At 45.6% G+C, this 24,288-nt stretch overlaps 1 protein-coding gene across 2 annotated transcripts in view; it reads right to left on the reverse strand.

Annotated features, from left to right (window-relative positions):
• lpar1 (lysophosphatidic acid receptor 1) overlaps positions 1-24,288 on the reverse strand; it is a 159,930-nt gene that overhangs the window by 101,905 nt on the left and 33,737 nt on the right. Inside the window, exon 2 of one of the 2 annotated variants that reach the window (XM_070887928.1) lies at positions 13,329-13,450. The exons of the other annotated variant lie outside the window; for it this stretch is intronic. The gene's annotated coding sequence lies outside the window, so the exon portion shown is untranslated. The remainder of the gene's footprint in view (positions 1-13,328; positions 13,451-24,288) is intronic. 2 annotated transcript variants of the gene reach the window in all.

Below are 24,288 nucleotides of genomic sequence, written 5' to 3' on the forward strand. Positions count from 1 at the left end.
TTCCCCATAACACTCAAGTGGGACTAGGAGAGCATGTGCTATAGAATGTAAAAAAAAACTGCTAATCTCCCTGTATTCCCAGGTTAGTCAAAAAGCCAGTTCACTTCTGAATGCCACATATGAGTCGCTGCATATTAGGTAACTGCCTGTTACATAAATTGACTAATAATGGATCGACTTGGTTTCTTCAGGTTACTATGTCACCTTTCTACTAAATTGTTTCCACGCAAAATACCTTGTGTCCATCTTAATGACTCTCGTTTTAATAAATTTCCTCCTTATCTTTTCCCCACTGAAAGCAGATACAGCTTCTTTAACTTCCCCTCATGGCTCAATGACAAAATATGGGTCTATTTTTGTTGTTTTCTTGGGGGGGGGGGGGGGCGGTGGTGGAGAATGCACACTAGTGGATAAGATTCATGTCCAAAAGTGTGCATAATTCTCCAGTCTTGGGGCCCAAGTTTGCACCCATGGTTAGAATGGTGCACCTCCGTGCGCCGACTTTTTGGAACAGAAACAGCGTCGATTATTTACCTTCGTATTCTCCACGCAGCAGCACCGATGTAGGGCCCTGGCATGGTGCAGCAGAATGTGTGGGGGGGGGCGGAGCCAGGTCCCGGCGCTGAAAACAGTGCCGGGACCTCTGCACATGCGCGCTAGAATGTGAGCCCATGCGCAGTAGCTCCTCGCCCCCAGATTCTGTGTGCATGTGCTGCAGGCTGTGTGGCAGGGACCTGAAGAACGCCGCCCCTAGCCCTGGCTGAATGGGCTTCCCGCCGCGACCTGCAAGGGAACAGATGGCAATGTCCGTCATCGGAGACAGGAGATCCCGGGAACAGAAAGCCAAACAAGAAAGGGAGAAGGAGCTGGCAAAAGTGACCATCAAGAAGGAAGATGGTTGAGGCCATCGAGTGTTCCTTGGGACTGTCTCAGAGATGTTCGGGGGGGGGTGCGGAATAGCAGGAAAGCAAAGAGATTGGGGGCAAGACGTGAGTTGGATGGAACCCGGGCAGGCTCGTCTGTTTAACGTTGTCCTCCCCCCCACCCCTCCTCTGCCCCCCTCCCCTCCTCCTCCCCTTCCTCTCTCCCCCCTCCTCTTCCTCGCCCCCCTCTCTCCCCTCCTCCCCCTCCGCTCCCCCCTCCTCTCCTCCCACCTCGCCCCTCCTCTCCTCCCTCCTCCTCCCTCCTCTACCCCTCCTCTCCTCCCTCCGCCTCCTCCCCCTTCTTCCCCCCCTCCTCCCCTCTCCCTCATCAGCGGCCTGCTGCCTTCCCTTCACATAAAGGTAGGACTTCTATTTTTTATTTGTTATTGATTGGCTGATTGCTTATTACTTTGGTCTTGGTGCTTTAGGTGCAGGGTTCCTTCTATTTTTTATTTGTTTATTAATTGTTTATTACTTTTTATGCTTTGTTTTGTGCTTTGTAAGTCTTGGTGCTTTCCTTGTATTTTTTATTTTTATTGAATGCGTATTTTTGTGTTTTGTTTAGTGCTTGGTGCTTTAAATGTACTGCTTTGTTTAGTGCTTAGTGCTTTAAATGTACTTATGCTTCTTTAATGTTGTTGTGAAGGTGTTTAGTGCTTTGGAAAATCCTATAACTTCCCTCCGCCTCACCCCCCTATTTCTGGCTACCTGCGCCTGATTTCTAAAGTGTGCGCAAGGTTTTTCTGAGTGTACAAAAGTGGACACATACGCTAGCCTAAGTTAGTTTGGAATAACTATTGGCTGTCTAAACTTGCTTAAATGACCAAAACAGGTGTGAGTGGCAGGTAATGCCCCCTTTTGAAAAAATAAATGAACTAAAAAGAAACTGAAACTGAAACGGGAGCAAACTAAATGTGGAGAATTGCGATTTTTAAGATACTCAAAAAAAACTAGTTGCTCCAAAAAAATAGGAGCAGCTCTTGTGGAAACTTGGCCCCTTGGTTCTACAACAATGACTTTATACAGTACCTTACCTTGGACTTGCATACATTCTAGAAAATCTATTTCTACACATTGCAGTTGCAAGAAAATACTAATGACATTTTGAGAAACTATACAGCCAGATACATTGCCTGATTCATTGCATTAATGGCGCATCAGCACTTGACAAATTTCCTGTCAGCATGAAGCTGAAACCACTTCACAATGCTAAATTGGGAGCGTAAATCTGATGCGCAGGCCTGAACTGACTCCAAAGAAAAGCAAGACTCCCTCTCACAGAGAGTCTCGCTGCATCATTCCAGTGTCGGGCTTGCCTGCATTTACATTATAACAGCATGGCAGAGGAGAAGAAAAACTACTGTACACTGAATTATAAATGATTATCATACCCTTCATCTTGAATTTCTCATTAAGTACCATGAACCGTTCATATGCCCAATTAAGCTTGTAGATCTCTTGGAATTTAATACCTTCCCTCAGAACATCTATTTTTGCACAATTTGCCATCAATTGCAAACTCAGATTCTACACACTACACCCTCAAGAAGATAATTTAGCCAATACTGATACCTAAGCTATGCCATTGACCACGGCTACCCAGTTAGAAGTAAAAACATTGGCCTCACCACTCCCTATCTCCATAATCTCTGTATTTTCTTATCTTCCGGTACCAATCTGCACACCATGAATAGAGAACTGTCAACTGATCTGGTCTCCATATTATAAAAAGGATATAGAGGCACTGGAGAAGGTGCAAGAAAGTTTTATGAGAATGATACCATAACGGAGAGGTTAGAACTAGAAAGAAGAAAGACTTGGATTTATATAGCACCTTTCACGACCACCGGACGTCTCAAAGCACTTTACAGTCAATGAAGTACTTTTGGAGTGTCGTCACTGTTGTATTATAGGAACTATCAGGAACAGGCTGAAGCTCTTTCTCTAGAAAAGAGAAGACTGAGGGGTGACCTAATAGAAGTCTTCAAGATTATGAAGGAGTTTGATAGGGTCGACGTAGAGAAGATGTTTTCCCTTGTGGGCAAATCCAAAACTATGGGCTGGTTTTACCGGTCTTCTGTGCTCCGTTTTTCACCCCGGAGCGGCGGCATTGTCGGCGGTGAGGTCTTCTGGGCGGGCGGTCAGCCTGCACGTCCCGTAGCAATTCTTGGGTCTGGTTTTGCCTCGGAGCAGCACCATCCAGAAGAGCTGCCTGGTTGCAACACCTTCGCGAGTGTGAGCTCCTGCCCAACCCGTCTGCCTGGGAAATCAGGGCAGTTCAACCATCCCATTGGCGAAAAGGTGAGTAATGGACTTCTAAAGGAAGTGTGATTGTTTTCTCTTTAATTTCTTTTTAGCGATTTGTGTTGTGGTAGAGTAGGCAATGTTTTAAGCAAGTTTTTATGGGTTTTTTTAGGTTTTGCCCTCTCTCTCAGATGTCTTTCGGAGCGCTCCCAGGCCGGCTCTTTAGCTCGTAAGTTTCCCATCCTAGCACCAAGAGAAGTGTACAATGCCTCCATTAGCGCTGCGCCCCCTGACGCAGGGCCCAGATACCCAAACTTACCTACTGAGGCGCGAAATACTTCCAGCCGCTAACTTCACCGCCCTGGCACCATTATCGCCCCAAAAACATAAAAGCCTAAAATCCAGCCCTAGGTGTCATAAATATAAGATAGTCACGAATAAATTCAATAAGGAATTTAGGAGAAAATTCTTTACCCGGATAGTGGTTAGAAAGAGGAACTCGCTACCACATGGAGTGATTGAGGCGAATAGCACTGATACATTTAAGGGGAAGCTAGATAAACACATGAAGGAAAAAGGAGTAGAAGGGAATGCTAATAAGGTTGGGTGAAGAGGGGTGGGAGGAGGCTCGTGTGGAGTATAAAAACTGACACAGACCAGTTGGGCCTAATGGCCTGTTTCTGTGCTGTACATTTTATGTAAAACAGAACATCTTCATGGAGCTAGATATATATACTGCAATCACCATTACAGATGCAAACTGTAGCCCTAATTCCACTTCACAATACAGGAACGTTTCATAGGTAAAGTGCTATTGTACCGTGTCCTCTGTTACAACAGAGAATTGATAACGGCGCGAGGCAATGCGCAGCAGGAATTGGCGCAGTTACACATCTAGATGCCGAAATTCAGTACCGCTGGAAAGCTGGTGCTCCCCCCTACTTTTTGGGGTCATTATCGCCAAAACATTTTCGTGGCTGGGCCGCCATATATTCAGCTCCAAAAGTGAAAAAATGGGTTCCAGCGCTGAGGAACCCTTCCAAAGTGGATTTCTCAGTGGTGTGGCTGTTTTAAATGGAGCGTAATGACCACTGAGAAATTCAGCATGCAGGTAAGGGTTTCTAACTAGCCAGCTGTTCCTTGGCCTTTTTAGAGGCCCTGAGGGGGAAGGAGGTTGGAAGGATGGCTGGTGTAAGTGATGCAAGGAGAGCCAACAGGTTCACTGATCTGGAGCTGGAGACATTGATGGACGGTGCAGAGGACAGAAGAAGAATATTGTTTCCTGACGTGGGGAGATCTGGCAGACAGGCAGTACATAATAGTTGATGGGAGATTGCCGGGAAGGTGTCAGGCACCTCCATATATGTGAGGACACCCGTGCAGTGCAGGCAGAGATTCAGTGACATCATCCGACTTATGAAAGTGAGTAGCTCTTCCACCAATTGCTGACCTTGCATCTGCGAGACACTCCTTCAACATGTTCTTATTTCCCATAATCACTGTGTACTCAGTCAAGCAGCATTTCATTGTTCACGCCTCTATACATATATGTGTGTGTTCTCGCAATGGAGGCTCCCTTTCGTCTCACACTTAAAGCTGCCCGTCACATACAAACATTTGTGCACTCATTTCTGATGCGTCATCACAGTTGTACTCACCAACCATGCTTTCTTTTGCAGGCCCAACTGGCACACATTAGAGCTGAGCTAAGGATGACCAGGGGTGGTGATGCAGACACACAGCTGCTCACACCTTTAGAGCAGAGGGCTCAGGCGTTGGTCGGCGGCCATGCTGCATTCCCTGTGGCCGACAGTAGTGCTGACGCCGATGTGAATAAGTGAAGGCACCTCCTTGAATGACTCTGCCTTCAATGCGCCAGCACCTACTGTTCCTTTCCTTCATGGAAGTCTTGCTAGTTGCATCCTCCATGCCTTCATCCCCCACTTCCCCCTCACAGCAGCCCTTCTCCCATTTATGCTTGCCTGAATACACAGGCCTGAAGCGTAGGCTGCCTGTGTCATGTATGTATGCTTGAGTTTACTAGCCACAAGGTGGCGCCACTGTCTGTGTCATGTATGTATGCTTGGTTTTACTAGCCACCAGGTGGCGCCACTGTCGGAGGTCATTGGGCTGTGCGCACATGTGTGCGGCCCAGGTATAAAAGGCCAGCCATCTTGTAATGTAATCACTTTGGGCCCTAATAAAGTAGAGCCAGATTTGTATCTGTTCGGAGTTTACAGGATTCAGTCTGAGTTATTGCATACACAACATTTGGCTACGAGATAACAAGAACCTTCGCATGCAAAAATGAGCATAATTGGAATTCTGGAGCAATTCGTGGAGGGAGAAGATTGGGCAGACTTTGTAGCCCACTTGAACCAGTACTTTGTGGCCAACAAAATGGAGAAAGAGGCAGAAGCAGTTCGGCGCCAGGCGGTCCTCGTCACCGTTTGCGGTCCGAAAATCTATGGACTCATAAAGAATCTCCTTTCGCCCTTAAGTCCTAAGGACAAGGACTATGAAACATTGTGTGCACTGGTACGTGACCATCTCAAACCAGATGAAGGCATCATCATCTCAAGATACCGATTCAAAACGTATGTTCGTTCTGAGGACCAGGAAGTATCAGAATTCATTGCCGACCTAAGACGTCGAGCTGAACTGTGTAAGTTCGAAACTGCATTGGCAGACATGCTGTGGGACTTCTTTGTCTGATTGGCAGTAACCACGAGGTGATCCTGCGTAAGCTACTGGCGGCGGAGACGCTGGATTTGAACAAGTCCATCACGATTGCCGAATCATGCATGACGACGGACAAAAGCTTAAAGCAGATATCATTGAAAAATCGGAACTCAGCAAGTACTATAAACAAGATAGTATCGTCGTTTGGCAGAGCTACATATGGCAGGGCCTACCCGACTGCGTACGCGAAACCTGTGGCTGCTCAAAGTCCGCCAACGGGAATGAATCCGATATCACCGTGTTGGCGTTGTGGGGGAAATCATCAGCATCATCAGTGTCAGTTTAAACAATATATTTGTGAAGGCTGTTCGAGAGTGGGGCATCTCCACGCATGTGTCCGCAACTGAGCAAGCGTACTGCGACACACCACATGGAGGATGATGACCAATCTAGCACAGATCCAGATATGTAATCCGAGATACCAGAGGAGGAAGTGTATGGAATGTATTCGTTCCTAACAAAGAGCCAACCGATAATGATTAATGTGAAACCTAGTGTTGTGCCGGTATCGATGGAATTGGACACGGGTGCGAGTCAATCAATAATGAGCCAGAGTATATTCGACAGGCTGTGTGATACTAAGGCTGTGAGACCTAAGCTGAGTCCAGTCAATGCCAAGTTGTGTACGTACACTAAAGAACTCATAACGGTGATTGGCAGTGCAGTAATCAAGGTGCCGTATGAAAGTGCGGTTCACGATTTACCGTTATGGATTGTTCCAGGCAATGGTCCAACGTTGTTCGGCAGGAACTGATTAGAAAAAATCAAATGGAACTGGAACGAGATACTCCATGTGTTCAAGTACTGAGCAAGTTCCCCTCGCTGTTTGAACCAGGCAATTTCACAGGAGCCAAGGTGCAGATCCACATGGACTCAGATGCAAGACCCGTCCATCATAAAACTTGGGCAGTTCCGTACATGATGAGGGAGAAGGTTGAAATCGAACTGGACATACTCCAGCGTGAAGGGATCATATCACCGGTCAAATTTAATGAATGGGCCAGCCCCATTGTTCCTGTGTTGAAAAGTGATGGCACTGTCAGGATTTGTGGAGACTACAAGGTTATGATCAACCGAGTTTCGAAACAAGATCAATACCCGTACCGAAAGCTGATGACCTGTTTGCAACGCTAGCCGGGGGGAAGTCGTTCACAAAACTGGATCTGATGTCAGCCTACATGACTCAGGAGTTGGTCAAGACGTTGAAGAAACTTACGTGCATCAACACTCATAAAGGACTGTTTATCTACAACAGGTGCTTTTTTGGAATTCGCTCGGCTGCAGCCACATTTCAAAGGAACATGAGAGTCTACTGAAGTCCGTCCCCAGAACCGTTGTGTTCCAAGATGACATACTGGTCACAGGTCGTGACTCCGCCGAACATCTGAACAACTTGAAGAGGTTCTACATTATTGGACAAAGTGGGACTCAGACTGAAACGCTCACAGTGCGTCTTCATGGCACCGGAAGTCGATCACATCGGTGCTGCATTGGAGATATGGCTGCGGCATTGGAAGCTCAGATTGCTCTTATGTAAACTGGACAACAGGCCATGGAGTGCCAAACCGCTGCCATCACTGATGCATTTGAGACTCTGGCTGCTCTCATGCAGTCTCAGCTCGATGCCACCAGACACCTCAGTGTTGCCTTCGCGGCTGAGTCCTTCCGGTCTTGCGCCACTGACCTCCCTCAGCTTGGTGGTGGCTGTCATGTGCCACGCCCAGGGAGTGACGCAGGCTCTCGGACCTCGATGATGATGTGCTCTCTCAGCATCACACCATTCCTGGCCCCAGATCTCTCACTCCGCCAGTGCCTCCACACATGGTTCCACCCGAGCCAAGCCAGACTGTACCCTCCCAGGAGGGTGCTGACCAGTCTGCACCCGGCCCTTCCAGGCCCAGAGGTGTTCTAGGGCTTCCCAGAAGGACAGCTGAAGGTCCCAGACAACAAGCACAGCAGCCTTCCCAGATCCATGATGCAGCCACAGGGATGTCACTTGGGCGTTGTGTTAGGGGGTAGTCGTGCGTAAGAAGTGTTATATGAGATGCACAGAGGTAAAAAATGATTAGAGTATTATTATATTGTTGTTTATGTCCTGTTTTTGCACTGATTTGGATAATTTGGTAAATCTTTATTTTTGGCACATATATCTGGCCAGGTGTTTCATTTGGGAGTGGGAAATTCTGTGTTAATGCACTCATTGTGATGGTAATTGAAAGTGGTAGCTGAAGTGTCATGTGTGAATAGGATTATCTGAAGAGGGCAGCTATAAGAAACAGCTGCACCTCCCTTCCAGGGTGGTGATGGGGATGACGCCTCCTAGCTCTGGGGCGACGGGGATCCTCCTCCACCTCCTCCTCCTCCTCCTCATCATCAGATGGAACTGCTGGCTCGACCTCCAGCGGCTGTCCCCTCATGATGGCTGGTTGTGCAGCATGCAACAGCCCACGAAGATTATGGAGACCCGGTGAAGAGAGTACTGCAAGGCATCACCAGAGCAGTCCAGGCACCGGAACCTCTGCTTAAGGATGCCTATGCACTGCTCGATATCCCTTGTCCCCAAGTAGCCAACCGCAATTCTGATTCAGGCCGGTGAAGACAACGGGCACACTGGTCTGGTGCAGAATGAACGAACCATGGCTGCTTCCTGGGTACCTCGCATCAACTGCCAGGATCCAACGCTGGTGGTCACACATGAGCTGCACATTCAACGAGTGGAAGCCTTTGCGGTTCACAAGGATCTCGGGTGATGATGTGGCGCCCTCATCCCAACGTGTATGCACTCAATGGCACCCTGCACATGCGGGATGGCTGCCATTCAGGCAAATCCGGCCTGCCGCTCCACCGGTTTCTCCCTTGTCATCAGGACGAAGATGTACTGGACCCTTTTCCTGTACAGTGAATTGGGAGATGTTGCCAATGTCTGCAGTGGCAGACTGGAAAGACCCCGTGGCATAAAAATTCAAGGCGATGGTGACCTTGATCTCCATGGTGAGGGCGGTCCTGAGACGTGTTTGAGGCTGCAGATCTACTCGCAGAACAGTGCGGAGCTCCCTGAGTACTTCCGTCCAAAATCGGAGTCTTCACAGGCATTGCTCATCACTGAACTGGAGGAAGGAGAACTGAGGTCTGTAGACTCTTTGAGGGTATGGCCTCCTACCCCCACCTCTGCGTTGGCCACCTCCCCTGGCAGCTGCCTGCTGGCCATCTCCCTGGTCCTCCTCATTATTGGGCTCCTGTGGAGGCTCTTGCTGGAAAGGCTCCTCTCCCAGTATGTGGAGGGGTGGGGTGGGTCAGTATCCCTCACCCTCCTCCTGATGCCATTTCCCTCCTGGCCACCTTCTCGAGCTGCAGCTCTGCACACATCTGCACACCCTTCTCTCTGTTGTGCAGCCATGGTTGCTGCCTCCCTTGCCCGCTGCCTCTCTAGACGGTGCTGACGGCGACGCCTTCTCCTGCGTGCTGCCGTGCGTCTGACCAGGTAGAACCGGTGTTGCCTTCCCAACACTCCTCCCATCCACAAAGTGAACCCTGCCAAGCAGGTCTCTGCAGCCCAGAATGAGGCCTACAGGCCTTCACTAAAGAGTCAGACCTGAAAATCCTCAAAGTCTGTCAAAACCTCTGAGCAGCACTCAGCAGGTTTAATGGAGCCAAAAAAATAACAAGCTTATATTACCGAAGAAACGGACCCGATCGCGGCAATACTCCAGCGGTGTTGCGTTTGTGCACCAAGTGAAAAACGTTGCGGGGGCACTGCCTGAAAAAATCCTTGCTTTTTGTAGCTCAATATCACTGGCATGGCCGTTTTTCAGTGACCTGCACGCTGATGAGGTCACCATGGCACAAATGCCTTTACCACGGCTTCACCCCGCCGGTTCCAGCAGAAGTTCGCACCGCTGAAATCCACTCCGAGCCAAATATGGCCCGGGGAGGAACAGACACCCGACCGCGGGTTTGATCGGCCACCCAAAGCCCGTGGTCACGGTCCCTTCAGGGACACTGAATTTCAGCTCCCTATGGTCATTAGGAAAAAGTTTCAGTGAGTGTGGTTATATTTATGAAATGTCAAACATGTTCCAAGGATGCAAAAATCTCAACAAGAATTAGTACCTGGTTAGTAACTCACAGTTATCACAGATTTACAACCCTTACTCAATTCAAATGTTTAAAAAGTCATCTGAAACCCATTGTTCAGATTATGATAGCTATTATGCAATATGAAACTAACTCTTCAGAGTAAATTGAACATGAAATAAGAATGAAGCCTCAAAATTAATTTTAGCGACATCAATGGACTCTACACATCTCGATCACGTGACTCCTCTATTTTAACGTAGATGTCAAGGTACTTAAATAAATGGGTCAATGCTCGTGTTGAAATAGCACACAAATGAACGCCGCACAGCCGTGGTACGTGCTCACCCGCTAATAGTGGAAACTGTAGTGTCTAGGTTTCTATTGAATCTTAAAATAACGGTGAGTCAGTAATTTAATGTTGTATCTTCTTACAGCCAGAAGAACAACAACTTGTATTTATATAGAGCCTTTAATGTAGTAAGACGTCCCAAGATGCTTCATGGAAGCTTCATAAAACAAAATTTGACACCGAACCGCATAAGGAGATCTTAGGGCAGATGACCCTTGGTCAAAGAGGTAGGTTTTAAGGAGCGTCTTAAAGGAGGAAAGAGAGGGAGGGAGACAAAGAGGTTTAGGGAGGGAATTTCAGAGCTTAGGGCCCTGGCAGCTGCAGGCACGGCAGCCAATGAAGGAGCAACTAAAATCAGGGATGCGCAAGTGGCAAGAATTAGAGGAGAGCATAGATCTCAGAGGTTGTGAGTCTGGAGGAGGTTACAGAGATAGGGAGGGGCGAGGCCATGGAGCAATTTCAAAACAAGGATGAGAATTAGGAGCCAATGTAGGTCAGCGAGCACAGGGGCGATGGGTGAACAGGGCTGCAGAGTTTTAGATGACCTCAAGTTTATGGATAGTAGAATGTGGGAGGCCAGTCAGCAGTGCATTGGAATAGCCAAGTCTAGAGGTAAGAAAAGCATGGATGAGGGTTTCTGCAGTGGATGAGTTGAGGCAGGGCTGGAGTCGGGCGATGTTACAGAGGTGGAAATAGGCGGTCTTCGTGATGGCGCGGATATATGGTCGGAAGCTAATTTCAGGGTCAGATACGACACCAAGTTTGCAAGCAAACTGGTTCATCCTCAGACAGATGCGAGGGAGAGGGATGGAGTCGGTGGCTAGGGAATGGAGTTTGTGGCAGGGACCGAAGACATTGGCTTTGGTCTTCCCAATATTTAGTTGCAGGAAATTGCTGTTCATCCAGTCCTGCATGTCAGACAAGCTGTCTGACAATTGAGAGACAGTGGAGGGGTCGAGAGAAATGGTGGGAGTAGAGCTGGGTGTCGTCACCAAACAATTGGAAATTGACGTTGTGTTTTCAGATGATATCGCCGGGGGGGGGCGCTGTATGCCGATGAGAAATAGGAGGGGGCCAAGGATCGATCTTTGGGGAACCCCCAGAGGTAACGATGCGGAAACAGGAAGAAAAGCCATTACAGGTCTTCTTAATGCTATCGCGAGTGCTGGAAATTTACAGAATAATATTTGTGGCAATTTTAGTAAAACAACAAAATACTACATATTTAGAATGCTATAAAGAAGGTTGAATACTCAAAGGGCTCACTAGGTCACAAAGTGTCAATACCCCATTCAGACAGAACTACCACAACAAACTGAGGAAGTCTGTGGACCCTTTGATGTACATGCAATTAATGGGTTCAACCAGTAAAATCCAAAAATAACCCACCCCCATCTCTTCTCATCAGATCATAATGATTTTAAACACAGCAATGTAGTCTGGAAATAAGAAATAGTGGTACCTATGTATTTGAAACAGAGCACGTGTTTATGCTATTTAAGATTTTGAAGTTGAACGGACTTGTAGGTAAACATTCTCTCCTCTTTCCAAGAAGCCTTGAATAAGATTAACGTAGCAGTGTTTCGCTTCTCCCAGTAATGTTTTAACACTATCATCAATTTAATTAGTAGAGGTAGTATGTTTCTGGATCATTTGACCATTTTCCCGACTCAGAAAAGATTTGGAAAGAGAATTAAATTAAATGTTTCATTTTAAAGCATAGTGTATTCGTGAAAATGGGGGTGGGGGGTGGGGGGGGGGGAAGAGCCCGAGCTAACAGATAGTTGAGATACTAATGTTTGAGCTTTGATGTTGTTTCCTCATGGACTGTGAATATTAAGCAATTCATTAGCTTGCCTCAATGATAAGAAACACCTCACTCCACTATATTGGGGAGTTGCTGGTGCTGGGAACTTAGGAGGAAGTCTCTTTCTGACTGTGAACACAGACAAAACACACAAAAGCGGTGAGATAAGGTTTATCGAACAAAAATCTGCAAGGCAGACAGGCCCAGTTAAGACTGCACGAAGATTAGAATGCAGGGGAGTTATTTGTTGTAAGTCAAGAAAGATGAACCACCAATGTGGGAAAGCATGGCACGTTTTTTATTATGTTATTACTGCACAAAGTTAAGAGGCGCTGATTGAATTACCTCAGTCTGAGCATAACTCCTGTTCTATGAAATGAAGCAGCTTATCAATTTGTATCATGCCTCGTCTCACCAAGTATTTGAACAGTCCACCTTCAGAAAGAGATTGAAGAGGTGCACGCTCAAAAGACACAAATATCTGGTTGAGGTCACAAGGGGGTATTATCGTTGTACCCACAGATTACGCTATTGTACAAGTAGATATAAGACAGTGTGGGCCAGCTCCCACAGACATGAAATTGTAACAAGAGACTCATGCAGGATACAGTACAAATCATGGCATGGGTCTGATTGTTACTGAGCTGTTCTCCTGGCTGGCCTCCCATCTTCCACCCTACATAAACTTGAGCTCTTCCAAAGCTCTGCTGCCCGTATCCTAACTCACTCTGTCCCGTTCACCCATCACCCCTGTGCTCGCTGACCTACATTGGCTCCCAATCTGCCAACTCCTCGATTTTAACATTCTCATCCCTGTTTTCAAATCCTGCCATGGCCTCACCCCTCCCTATTTAAGTGAACCTCCTTCAGCCCTAAAACCCTTCCGAGAGCTCGGCGCTCCTCCAAATCTGGCATCTTTCGCATCTCCAATTTCCATCATTTCACCATTGGCGGCCGTGCCTTCAGCTGCCTGGGCTCTAAGCTCTGGAATTCCCTCTCTAAACCTCTTTGTCTCTCCACCACTTTTTCCTGCTTGAAGATGCTCCTCAAAACTTACCGGTCACCTGTCCTATGTGACTTGGTGTCAAATTCTGTTTGATAACGCTCCTGTGAAGCGCCTTGGGACAGTTTACTACATTAAAGGCGCTGTATAAATGCAAGTCATCGTTTTTGGTATAATACTTACCTGATGGTCTGATAGTCACCACTTGACAGATTTTTTTGTTTTAAGTTATGTGGAGCCTCTTTTAGGTGAACTTCATCCAATGCCCACGAAGGAATACAGCAGATGTTTCTTTCCACCTGGGCCTGAAAAGATTAAAATGTTAACTAGTTTAAAGCAACACAATAGGCATCAGCCACCAATTTAACAGGGTAAGGCAGCCTGATACAAACTTGTCACAAACTGTATATTTAAGTAGCCTTACTCTAACACAATTAATGGGTTAGAAATCCTAGTACTCAGTATTTTATAATTTTTTGGGTCCTCTCTCTTATATCATCTAAAATATAAATGAAAATTACAAAATAAGTAAACCACAATTATTTCTAACCTCTTCTACAATATTGAGATGCCAGGGTTAGACTGTAAACAACTATTTACTGTCTTCAAAGAATTTAGTGAACACAACTTATTTCTTGCCCAACTAGGTGATATGCCGGATGAGACAACCACTCTCTCAGATGGACATAAAAGATCCCGCGGCACTCTTCGAAGAAGAGCAGGGAGTTTTCCCCGGTGTCCTGCCCAACATTTATCCCTTGCTCCACATTCGCTAAAAGCAAATGATCTGGTCATTCATCTCATTGCAGTTTGTGGGATCTTGCTGTGCCCAATTTGCCGCCGCGTTTCCCACATCACGACAGTGACTACACTTCCAAAGTACTTCATTAGCTGTAAAGAGCTTTGGGAGGTCGGTGGTCGTGAAAAGCGCTATGTAAGTGCAGGTCTTTTCTGTTCGAGCTAGGCATGGTTTGTGCGAGAATAGACACTTGGTGACATTCTATAACATTTCCTTCACGCTCTGTGGATAGACACTAGACTTGATACTTTCATAACTTCATAATTCAGAACAGGAACTCAGGAGTTTGGGGCTGGGGTTAGTGGGGGGGGGCTAGAAATCAAAGCTGGGAACCCACTCCTCAGCACTGTGTGGTACACCATGCCAGCTGATGTGGCAGGATGCCACCTGATAATGAAGACTTTTTAAAAACTCAGGCTATACGAATGTACCACACATTTGTACAATAATATTTTCACAGGGTAGTTTTCAAGGACTCTGAAATTAAATTTAAATTTGCTGAGGTGCTGTGAACTAATACCTATCACCAGCAAGTGGCAAGTTGTGGATTACATGCCTCTAATACCCGAAGTGGTGAATTTCCAGGCTCCACTGTGCTATCAGCAGAATGTATCAATGGCACGTACGGTTGGCATTCTTCATCCTGTGCTCGCTGACCTACATTGAATCCCAGTCCGGTAACGCCTTGATTTTTAAATTCTCATTCTTGTGTTCAAATCCCTCCATGACCTCATCCCCACCCCATCACTAACCTCCTTCAGCCCCACAAACCCCAGAGATCTCAGCCCTCCTCCAATTCTGGCCTCTTGCACAGCCCCAATTTTCATCGTTCCACCATTTGCAGCCGTGCCTTTAGCTGCCAAGGCCCTAAGCTCTGAATTACCTCCCTAAATCTCCCATCTCTTTAGCTCTTTCTCCTCCTTTGAGACGCTCCTTAAAACCTACCTCTTACTGTCCCAATATCTCCTTACGTGGATCTGTGTCAAATTTTGTCTGATGACGCTTCTGTGAAGTGCCTTGGAATGTTTTTACGATGTTAAAGGCTCTATATAAATGCAAGTTGTTGTTGGTGTACATTTGTCAGTGTTTGCTGGCTAAAACCAGCACAGGGTTAAACCCTCCTGCTCTGTCCAGAGGTCACACCCAGAACTCTGCAGCCCAAAGCCCTTTGTCCACATGGTGATCTCCAGCCCAATCACGGCCATGTAATTTAGTGGCTCTGACTCGTGGGGCAGCCACCAAATAAGTACAATGCCCTTAGCAACGCTGCAAGTACAGGAGAATTGTGTGAATCCAGAAATGGGATGATAGGATTTTAATAATGGGTTGTTCTTTGGACAATAATAATAGCATCAGGTAATAAAACAAACTTGAAAGAGATGGACTCAGTAAATTGTATCAATTAAATTTGTGGTTAAAACCAAGGTTAACAAATATAAGCATTTTAATCATGCAATCTTTTCAAGATTTTTTTTTCTTGACAGCGCTATTAAAATTAAATAAAGCAAGATTCCTGCTCCCAATTACTATCTGGTGATCCTGGAAATTGTGCATCAATCAACACTATTGGTTGATTAGCCTACTTACAATCATTCTGTAAGATATTTTCCTATCTAACATCCATACATGGATGAGCCAGAATTCCTTGCAGCTCAATAATGCCAAAAGCAGAGTCATCCTTTTCAGCTTCCACATGACATTCCACGCTCCAGCAACTAGCGCCAGCCGTGGCTCGGAGTCAGAAGGTTATGGGTTCAAGTCCCACTCCAGAGACAAAACTCTAGGCTGACACTGAGGGAGTGCAGCACTGTCAGAGATGCCGTCTTTCGGTATTTCGGAAGGATAGGCAAAAAGAAAGAGGAGGTGGTGTGGTGTTAGTAAAGGATGAAATCAGAGCAATAGTGAGAAAGGATACTGGCTCAGAAAATCAAGATGTAGAATAAGTCTGAGTGGAGCTAAGCAGCATCAAGGGGCAGAAAACATTGATGGGAGTTGTCTATAGGCCTCCAAACAGTAGTGGTAGTGTAGGGGATGTCATCAAACAGGAAATTGGAGATGCATGTAACAAGGGTACTATAGTAATCGTAGGTGACTTTAATCTACATATAAACTGGCCAAACCAAATTAGTGATAATACTGTGGCAGATGAATTCCTGGAGTGTGTACGAGATGTTTTTTTTAGACCAGTATGTTCAGGACCCTACCAGGGAACCGGCTATCCTAGATTGGGTATTGTGTAACGAGAAGGGGTTAATTAACAGTCTTGTTGTGTGGGGTCCTTTAGAGAAGAGTGACCATAACATGATTGAATTCTTTATTAAGATGGAAAGTGAAGTATCCAATCCAAAACTAAGGTCCTAAATCTAAACAAAGGAAACTACGAAAGTATGAGGAATGAATTGGCTGTGATAGATTGGGAAGATTCATTAAAAGGCATGACGGCGGATAGGCAATGGCTAATATTTAAGGAGCGAATGCATGAATTGCAACAGTTATACATTCCTTTCTGGCGTAAAAACACAAAAGGAATAGTGGCCCAACCATGGCTAACAAAAGAAATTAAGGATAGTAATAGATCCAAAGAGGAGTTACACAAAGTTGGCAGAAAAAGTAGCAAGCATGAGGATTGGGTGCAGATTAGAATTCAACAAAAAAGGACCAAGAGATTGATTAAGAGGGGAAAAATAGAGTATGAGAGTAAACTTGCAAGGAACATAAAAACCGACTGCAAAAGTTTCTACAAGTACGTAAAAAGAAAAAGATTAGTGAAGACAAATGTAGGTCCTTTACAGACAAAAACGGGAGAATTTGTAATGATGAACAAGGAAATGGCAGAACAATTAAATAAATACTTCGGTTCTGTCTTTATGGAAGAGGACACAAATAACATCCCAGAAATGCTATGGAACCAAGGGTCTGGTGAGCAAGAGGAATTAAAGGAAATGATTATTAGTAAGAAAATAGTGCTGGAGAAACTAATGGGACTGAAGGCCGATAAATCCTCATGGCTTGATGATCTGCATCCCAGAATACTAAAAGAGGTAGCCATGGAAATAGTAGATGCATTGGTTGTCATCTTCCAAAATTCTATAGATTATGGAACAGTTCCTGCAGATTGGAGGGTGGCAAATGTAAGCCCACTATTTAAAAAAGGAGGGAGAGAGAAAACAGGGAACTACAGACCGGTTAGCCTAACATCAGTAGTAGGGAAAATGCTAGAGTCTATTATAAAGGATGTGATAATGGCACACTTGGATAATAGCAATGGGATTAAACAAAGTCAGCATGGATTTATGAAAGGAAAATCATGTTTGACAAACCTATTGAAGTTTTTTGAGGATGTAACTGATAGAATAGATAAGGGAGAACCAGTGGATGTAGTGTATTTGGATTTTCAGAAGGCCTTTGATAAAGTCCCACATAAGAGATTAGTGTGCAAAATTAAAGCACATAGGATTGGAGGTAATGTATTGGCATGGATTGAAAATTGGTTAACTGACAGGAAACAGAGAGTAGGAATAAACGGGTCTTTTTCGCAGTGACGGGCAGTGACTAGTGGAGTACCACAGGGATCAGTGCTTGGGCCCCGGTTATTCACAATATATATAAATGATTTGAATGAGGGAACCAAATGTAATATTTCCAAGTTTGCTGACAACACAAAACTAGGTGGGATTGTGAGTTGTGAGGAGGATGCAAAGACGCTGCAAGGTGATTTAGATAGGTTGAGTGAGTGGGCAAACACATGGCAGATGCAGTATAAGTGGATAAATGTGAAGTTATCCACTTTGGTAGGAAAAACATAAGGACAAAGTATTAGTTAAATGGTGATAGCTTGGGAAGTGTCGATGTACAGAGGGACCTGGGTGTCCTTGTACACCAGTCATTGAAAGCAAACATGCAGGTGCAGCAAGCAGTTAGGAAGGCAAATGGTATGTTGGCCTTCATTGCAAGAGGATCTGAGTACAAGAACAAGGATGTCTTACTACAGTTATACAGGGCCTTGGTGAGACCGCACCTGGAGTATTGTGTGCAGTTTGGGTTTCCTTACCTAAGAAAGGATATACTTGCCATCGAGGGAGTGCAGCAAAGTTTCACCAGACTGATTCCTGGGAAAGGCAGGATTGTCGTATTAGGAGAGATTGGGTCGACTCGGCCTGAATTTAGAGATTAGAAGAATAAGAGAAGTTCTCATTGAAACGTATAAAATTCTGACTGGGTTGGATAGACTGGATGTGGGGAAGATGCTTCCCCTGGCTGGGAAGTCTAGAACAAGGGGTTACAGTCTCAGGATACGGAGTAGGAAATTTAGGACCGAGATGAGGAGAAATTTTTTCACTCAGAGGGTGTGAATCTGTGGAATTCTCTACCACAGAAGGCTATGGAGGCCAAGTCACTGAATATATTTAAGAGGGAGATAGACAGATTTCTAGAAACAAAAGATATCAAAGGGTATGGGGAAAAAGTGGAAATATGGTGTTGAGATAGAGGATCAGCCATGATCATATTGAATGGGGGTGCAGACTCGAATGGCCGGCAACTGCTCCTATTTTCTATGTTAAGAGTGAAATGCCTTGGAACATGCTGCTACATTAAGGGTACTGTATAAATGCAAGCTGTTGCTGTATACTATAATCAAGCTCATTACAGCATAAATGATGCATTACTAGTTAACACATCAAATTGTAAGTTAAATTTGCTGATCTCATCTCAATACCTGCAACAGAAATGCATCTTGTATTTGTGGTGTTCATTTAAGCATTGTAAACAATGTTTGATTTCACTACTAAGAGTGGGGAGAAACAGAAATGCTGATGCCCCAAAGGTTCTTTTGATCTCTGTCTTTCTAACCTGCAAGACAAAATGTGTCTGCAGTCTCAATATTATCCTTTCATAGTACCATAGTATCATGTCCTAGACAATATTTATCCCTTAATCAACATCACTGAAACAGATTATCTGGTCATTATCGCATTGCTGCTTGTGGGAGCTTGGTGTGCGCAAATTGGCTGCTGCATTCCGAAATAACCACAGTGACTACACTTCAAAAGTAATTCATTGGCTGTAAAGCACTTTGGAACGTCCTGAGGTCATGAAAGGCGCAATATAAATGCAAGTCTTTCTTATCATACAATGCTAATAATTCTTTTTCCATCACTTCAAAACAAGTCACCAAAAGAGACAATTTTCAACTGAAATACTTTCATTAGACTGTAGTTAATTATTTCTCTTCACTTGGGGAAATAAAACATAATCACATTTTTTGTACTGCTGTAAGTTAGTCACCTTCAGAATTTCCAGTACTAAAGTACCTGTTCTCTTGATTTAAAAGGATCCTGCCCTGCTGAGCACCTCGAGTCTCATCGTCGAGAGCATGCAGAAACCAAGCGCAGGCAGCGGAAAGAGCGTGTGGCAAACCTGTCCCACCCTCCCTTTCCTTCAACAGCTATCTGTCCCACCTGTGACAGGACTGTGGTTCTCGTATTGGACTGTTCAGCCACCTAAAGACTCATTTTTAGAGTGGAAGCAAGTCTTCCTCAATTCCGAGGGACTGCCTATGATGATGATGCCCTGTTTGATTAATAACTATGTTTTGCATTTAGTAGTCATATAAACAATCGACTTTCCACACCAAAAACTTCCGAATTACTTTTGAACTTTGATCTGCAAGCTGTTAGAGTAGACATTTTCTTCCGTCAATAAACACATATTAAAGTTAATACCATAGGTCCAAACAGCCATAATATATACATTTTGCAATTCATTACGTCTGCCCACTGCCCAAAACTTTTATGCCATTTAATCTCTCTCTCTCTCTTACTCTCACTAAGTCTCCCTCCATCATGTACAAAACTGACACAAACATAAATCAAGTAATTTGCTCTAAGACACACGTCAATAACTTTCTTTATCTGGCTTTTGGAAAGTCCACAAAAGTGAGTCACCTGGAAGCCTTGCTTATCAATGTACCACTGTGCACTCATCCTCCCACCCCCGCCTACCCCTTTCCCCATGGGGAAGCGCTCAATCTCCGTTCCGTTCTTTTCCTTCAGCAATGTGGCAGTAACAGGGCACTTTTCAGCACAAACCGACCACACCCACTCTCTGAACCTAGCATATGAGCAGGTTGACTTGTCTGAACTCTCTGTTGAGGCTGGGGGCCAATTGAAAATGGCAAAACTGAGATGGATAGATTTTTGATAGGCAAGGGGTATTAACAATTATATACAGATCAGTCATGATCTAAATGAATGGCAGAACAGGCTCGAGGGGCTGAATGGCCTACTCCTGTTCCTATATAACTGCTCATGTACTTAGTCTGACATTGGGCATGAAAGAAAACATTTTTAGTATAGTTTCACCGAGCCCCGTCCACTTCTTTTGCCACCATTTCTTTCCACTCTCATTCTCCTCTCCTGAAGGCATTAATTAATTGCTAGGGTACTGATCACCCTAGTCTTTGTGTGTAAGCCCAGCCAGCAAGTGTTGGTAGACAACTCAAATGTGCTGGACACCACAGACAATACCATTCCTGATCTTATCTTCAGCCAATGGCGCTTTACACTTGCTCATAATGGGCCCAAGTTTCAGATGTTGATTAGATCGGCGCACCTTGATCACTTAAGTGTGGTGTTTACGAGAAAAAGCACACCGAAATTTTACCTCGCAATTCTCGGTTCCTCGAAGACCTTGGCGTGGCGCGGGAGGGGGGGGGGGCGGTGGAGAGCAAGTCGTAGCGCAGCCAGCAGGGGGGGCGGAGCTAGGGCCCAGCGTCGTTTTATGTGTTGGCATCCTTGCGCATGCGTGTTACAGCCTGCGCGCATGCACAATGGGTCTTCGACTTTGGCAATCAGCCATTTAAAGGGAGAATGTGGCACTCTGTTAAAGCGAGCTGTGTGATTTTTGGGTGCAGGAAGGGAAGGAGTGAAAAGTCTTTAAGTGATTCGTGGAGTGCAAAGGAGTGCTGCATACGTGCATACAAGGAAAGGACTGTGTGTTTTTAAAAATCACTGAGTGGAAATCCAGTACAGCAATGCAAGAACGTGCAGCGAGAACAAAGAACTTCTTGCATGAAGAAGTGGAGGCACTAGTTAATGTAATTGAGGGGAGATGGCAGTAGCTGGACACCAGCAACAGAGACCGCACAAAGGTGGCACCCAAAGAAATCAAGAAACGCTAGGAGTGGTGAATACCAGGAGATCTGGGCCCAATGTAAAAAGAAATGGCAGGACCTTGGTTAAGTCGTTAGTGTAAGTAATATTCTTCCTTTTCTCAATGGAATTGCAATTGTAAGTGTGACCAGCTATATATGTCCCACCCAGCAGAAAGGGATCCTCTCTAAAAAGTTATATTTTCATCTTTGCATAAGAAATTGGCTTACAACAAAAGGGAAAGAACATGAACAGGAGGCAACCCGCCAAATCTGCACCAACTGACACCCCTGAACAGAGGGTTGCTGCCCTGATGAGTCGTGCCTGGAGAAAAGCAATCAGTGATACACAAGCTGGGCCCACACGCGAGGGACAGGATAAGTCCTGAAAATGCATCGTGACCCTTCAAATCAACCTGCTGCCTAGCCTGCTATGTGCAAGACTATTCATGTCACCCATCCTGCCCACTCCTGTGCTGCTAACCATTTGACTGTTCGATTATATTTTGCAGAACATGATGCCAATCCAGAAGATTCAGATGCGTGTGATCAAGACCAAGGCAGTGGAGGGGAGGAGGAGGGATTGGATATGTGTTCATGGGAGAATGTTGATCGTAATATGGATCAGTCCATAAGTGCAGGGCCTCACTCTCCCAGACAATAGCATGAGTTCTTATCCAACAGTCAACTCTTTTATCCATTCCCAATCTTTGCGTAGTGCTTTAAGTTCTGATGCAGCAAGCCATCATCTCCTCACGTACCCATCCACGTTTAGTGATGTAAGTTCTGGTAAGATGTTCCAAGGTTTCACATCCTTCGAGGTTGCGGGTCCCAGTGGTGGTGGTGGTGGTGGTGGAATGCAGCGTGGATCACCCAGGGCCCCACTGTCAGAGGAAGCGGGTCCCAGTGGTGGAGGTGGAATGCAGTGTGGAACACCCAGGCCCCACTGTCAGAGGTAGAGGGTCCCAGTGGTGGAGGTGGAATGCAGCGTGGAACACCCAGGGCCCACTGTCAGAGGTAGAGGGTCCCAGTGGTGGAGGTGGAATGCAATGTGGAATACCCAGGCCCCACTGTTAGAGGTAGAGGGTCCCAGTGGTGGTGTTGGTGGAATGCAGTGTGGAACACCCAGGGCCCACTGTTAGAGGTAGAGGGTCCCAGTGGTGGTGTTGGTGGAATGCAGTGTGGAACACCCAGGGCCCCACCGTCCCACCCTGTGCCTCGCACTGGAGGGGTGTCGCGAGGCAGAGCCGGGGCGAGAGGGAGGAGAACCCGAGTAGGCTCTCCTGAGATGCAGCGTTCAACAAATGCGCTTGAGGTTATTGCATTGGGTGTGGAGGGCAATGATCTTACCCGTTCACTCGAGGGCACCATCAGAGGGGTTGGTGATGAGCTAATAGCACTGTCTGGACAAATAGCAGTTATGCCACGTGAACTGAGTGCGGGAATCTGTGGAGCAGCGCAAACACTGGCAGAGGCTATCAGGCAGTTAGCAGCTGCAAGCAGCACACACCTCCCGGCCAATCAAATGCCACTCCCACTGCAATCCCAGTATCAGCCTCTGTAGAAACCCAAACTGGGACACCCCACCCTCTCCGCCCCCACACCCCCTCTCTTCCCCTACCCTCCCACCTCCTCTCTTCTCCTACCCCCCCTTCCGCCCCCCTCATGAGGCAGTGCACATGCACCGAGATGTGGATGAGAGCTTGGTGCAGCCTTTCTTTGCTGCTGGTGTTGATGTAGTAAGTTGTTGATGCCACTGTTGTAACTGTTTTCAAATTGAAATTGTTTACCAAGTTTTGTAACTTTACAAGTAAATAAGTGATCTTAGAGTTTTTAAGTGATCTTAAAGTGTAAATGTTCTCACATTTAATAAGGTGTTTAAATTTACTGTGTTAAAATTTATCTTAAGGTTTTTCAGTGATCTTGTTCACAAATTGAAATTATTTACTAAGTTTTGCAACTTTAAAACTTTATAGTAATTGGAGTTTTTAAGTGATTGGAAAGAGTCATATCAAATAAAATTTTGATACAAGAATTATTTTATTGCACTAAAGTAAAGTACAGTGTAAAGATTTCAATGAAATATATTATACATTGAAAATGAATCATGACAAGAATGCTTTTATTATTGCACTAAACATTGCAAACGTTTCAATAAAGTTTATTACTTAACATTACAATTGAATCATGGTCCATTATCATATCACACACAAGATTTAGGAACACCTGCAAAAGATAGACATCCCTCACCCCTTCAGTCATGCCTGCCTCCCGCACCTATCCATGATCGAGGGGCGTGCTGGTGTGATGTGTCGTGGCTCGGAGATCTCTCCTGCTGCAGTGGGATGGGTGTCCGTGGGCCAAGGAAGCCAGCGACTGATTGCCCTGCAGTATCTGAGACGCACAGATCGGTCCTGCTGCTGGCTGCGAGGGGTTGGGTTGGGGGCGGGGGAGGGGTGGGGGGGGGGAAGAGTGCTGTTGGGAGTGTAGGAGTGAGGAGGGACACATGGAGCGAAGGGTTGGGGGCGGGAAGATACAGTTGGGGGTGTAGGAGTGAGGAGGGACACACAGAGCAAAGGGTTGGGGGCGGTGGAGGGGGGAAGATACAGTTGAGGGTGTGGGAGACAGTGGTGGGTTAGGGTGGGTTACACCACGTTACTCTAACAGTCAGTCCCTGACAGAGGCACAATGCCAAACAGTTAGTTTTTACAAATGAGAGATAATCTAGTCTGAGGTGAGTTATTCAAGTAATAGGTTGGACTAATGGGGTATGATGATTTCCAAAGGATCAACTTAGCCACAATTAGGAGTTGATGTGTCTGCCTCAGCCGGAAGCCTACACTTGTTTATTTATAAAAAGAGGAACAACTGTCCTCATTCAGCAGACATAAGGCAAAATATCATCGCAAGAGGTTTTGGGCCATTTTAAGTGATATTTTTAATGCTTTAGTCCTTTGTGTTTAATGCTTTCCATCCCCCGTCTCTGGCTGTGCCTGCACTAAACTTAACTCTAGATAAAGTTTTTCAGAACTTACAAAAGTGGACACTTACTCCATTCTAAGTTAGTTTGGAGTAACTTTTAGCAGTGCAAACTTGCAAAACAGGCCTAAGTGGCTGGACACAGCCCCTTTTGGAAAAAAAAACTGAACTAAAATGAAACTAAACTAACTCAATAGAACTGGAGCAAACTAAAT

The sequence above is a fragment of the Pristiophorus japonicus genome, chromosome 1 (genome assembly GCF_044704955.1).
Source record: "Pristiophorus japonicus isolate sPriJap1 chromosome 1, sPriJap1.hap1, whole genome shotgun sequence".
Taxonomy (NCBI): domain Eukaryota; kingdom Metazoa; phylum Chordata; class Chondrichthyes; family Pristiophoridae; genus Pristiophorus; species Pristiophorus japonicus.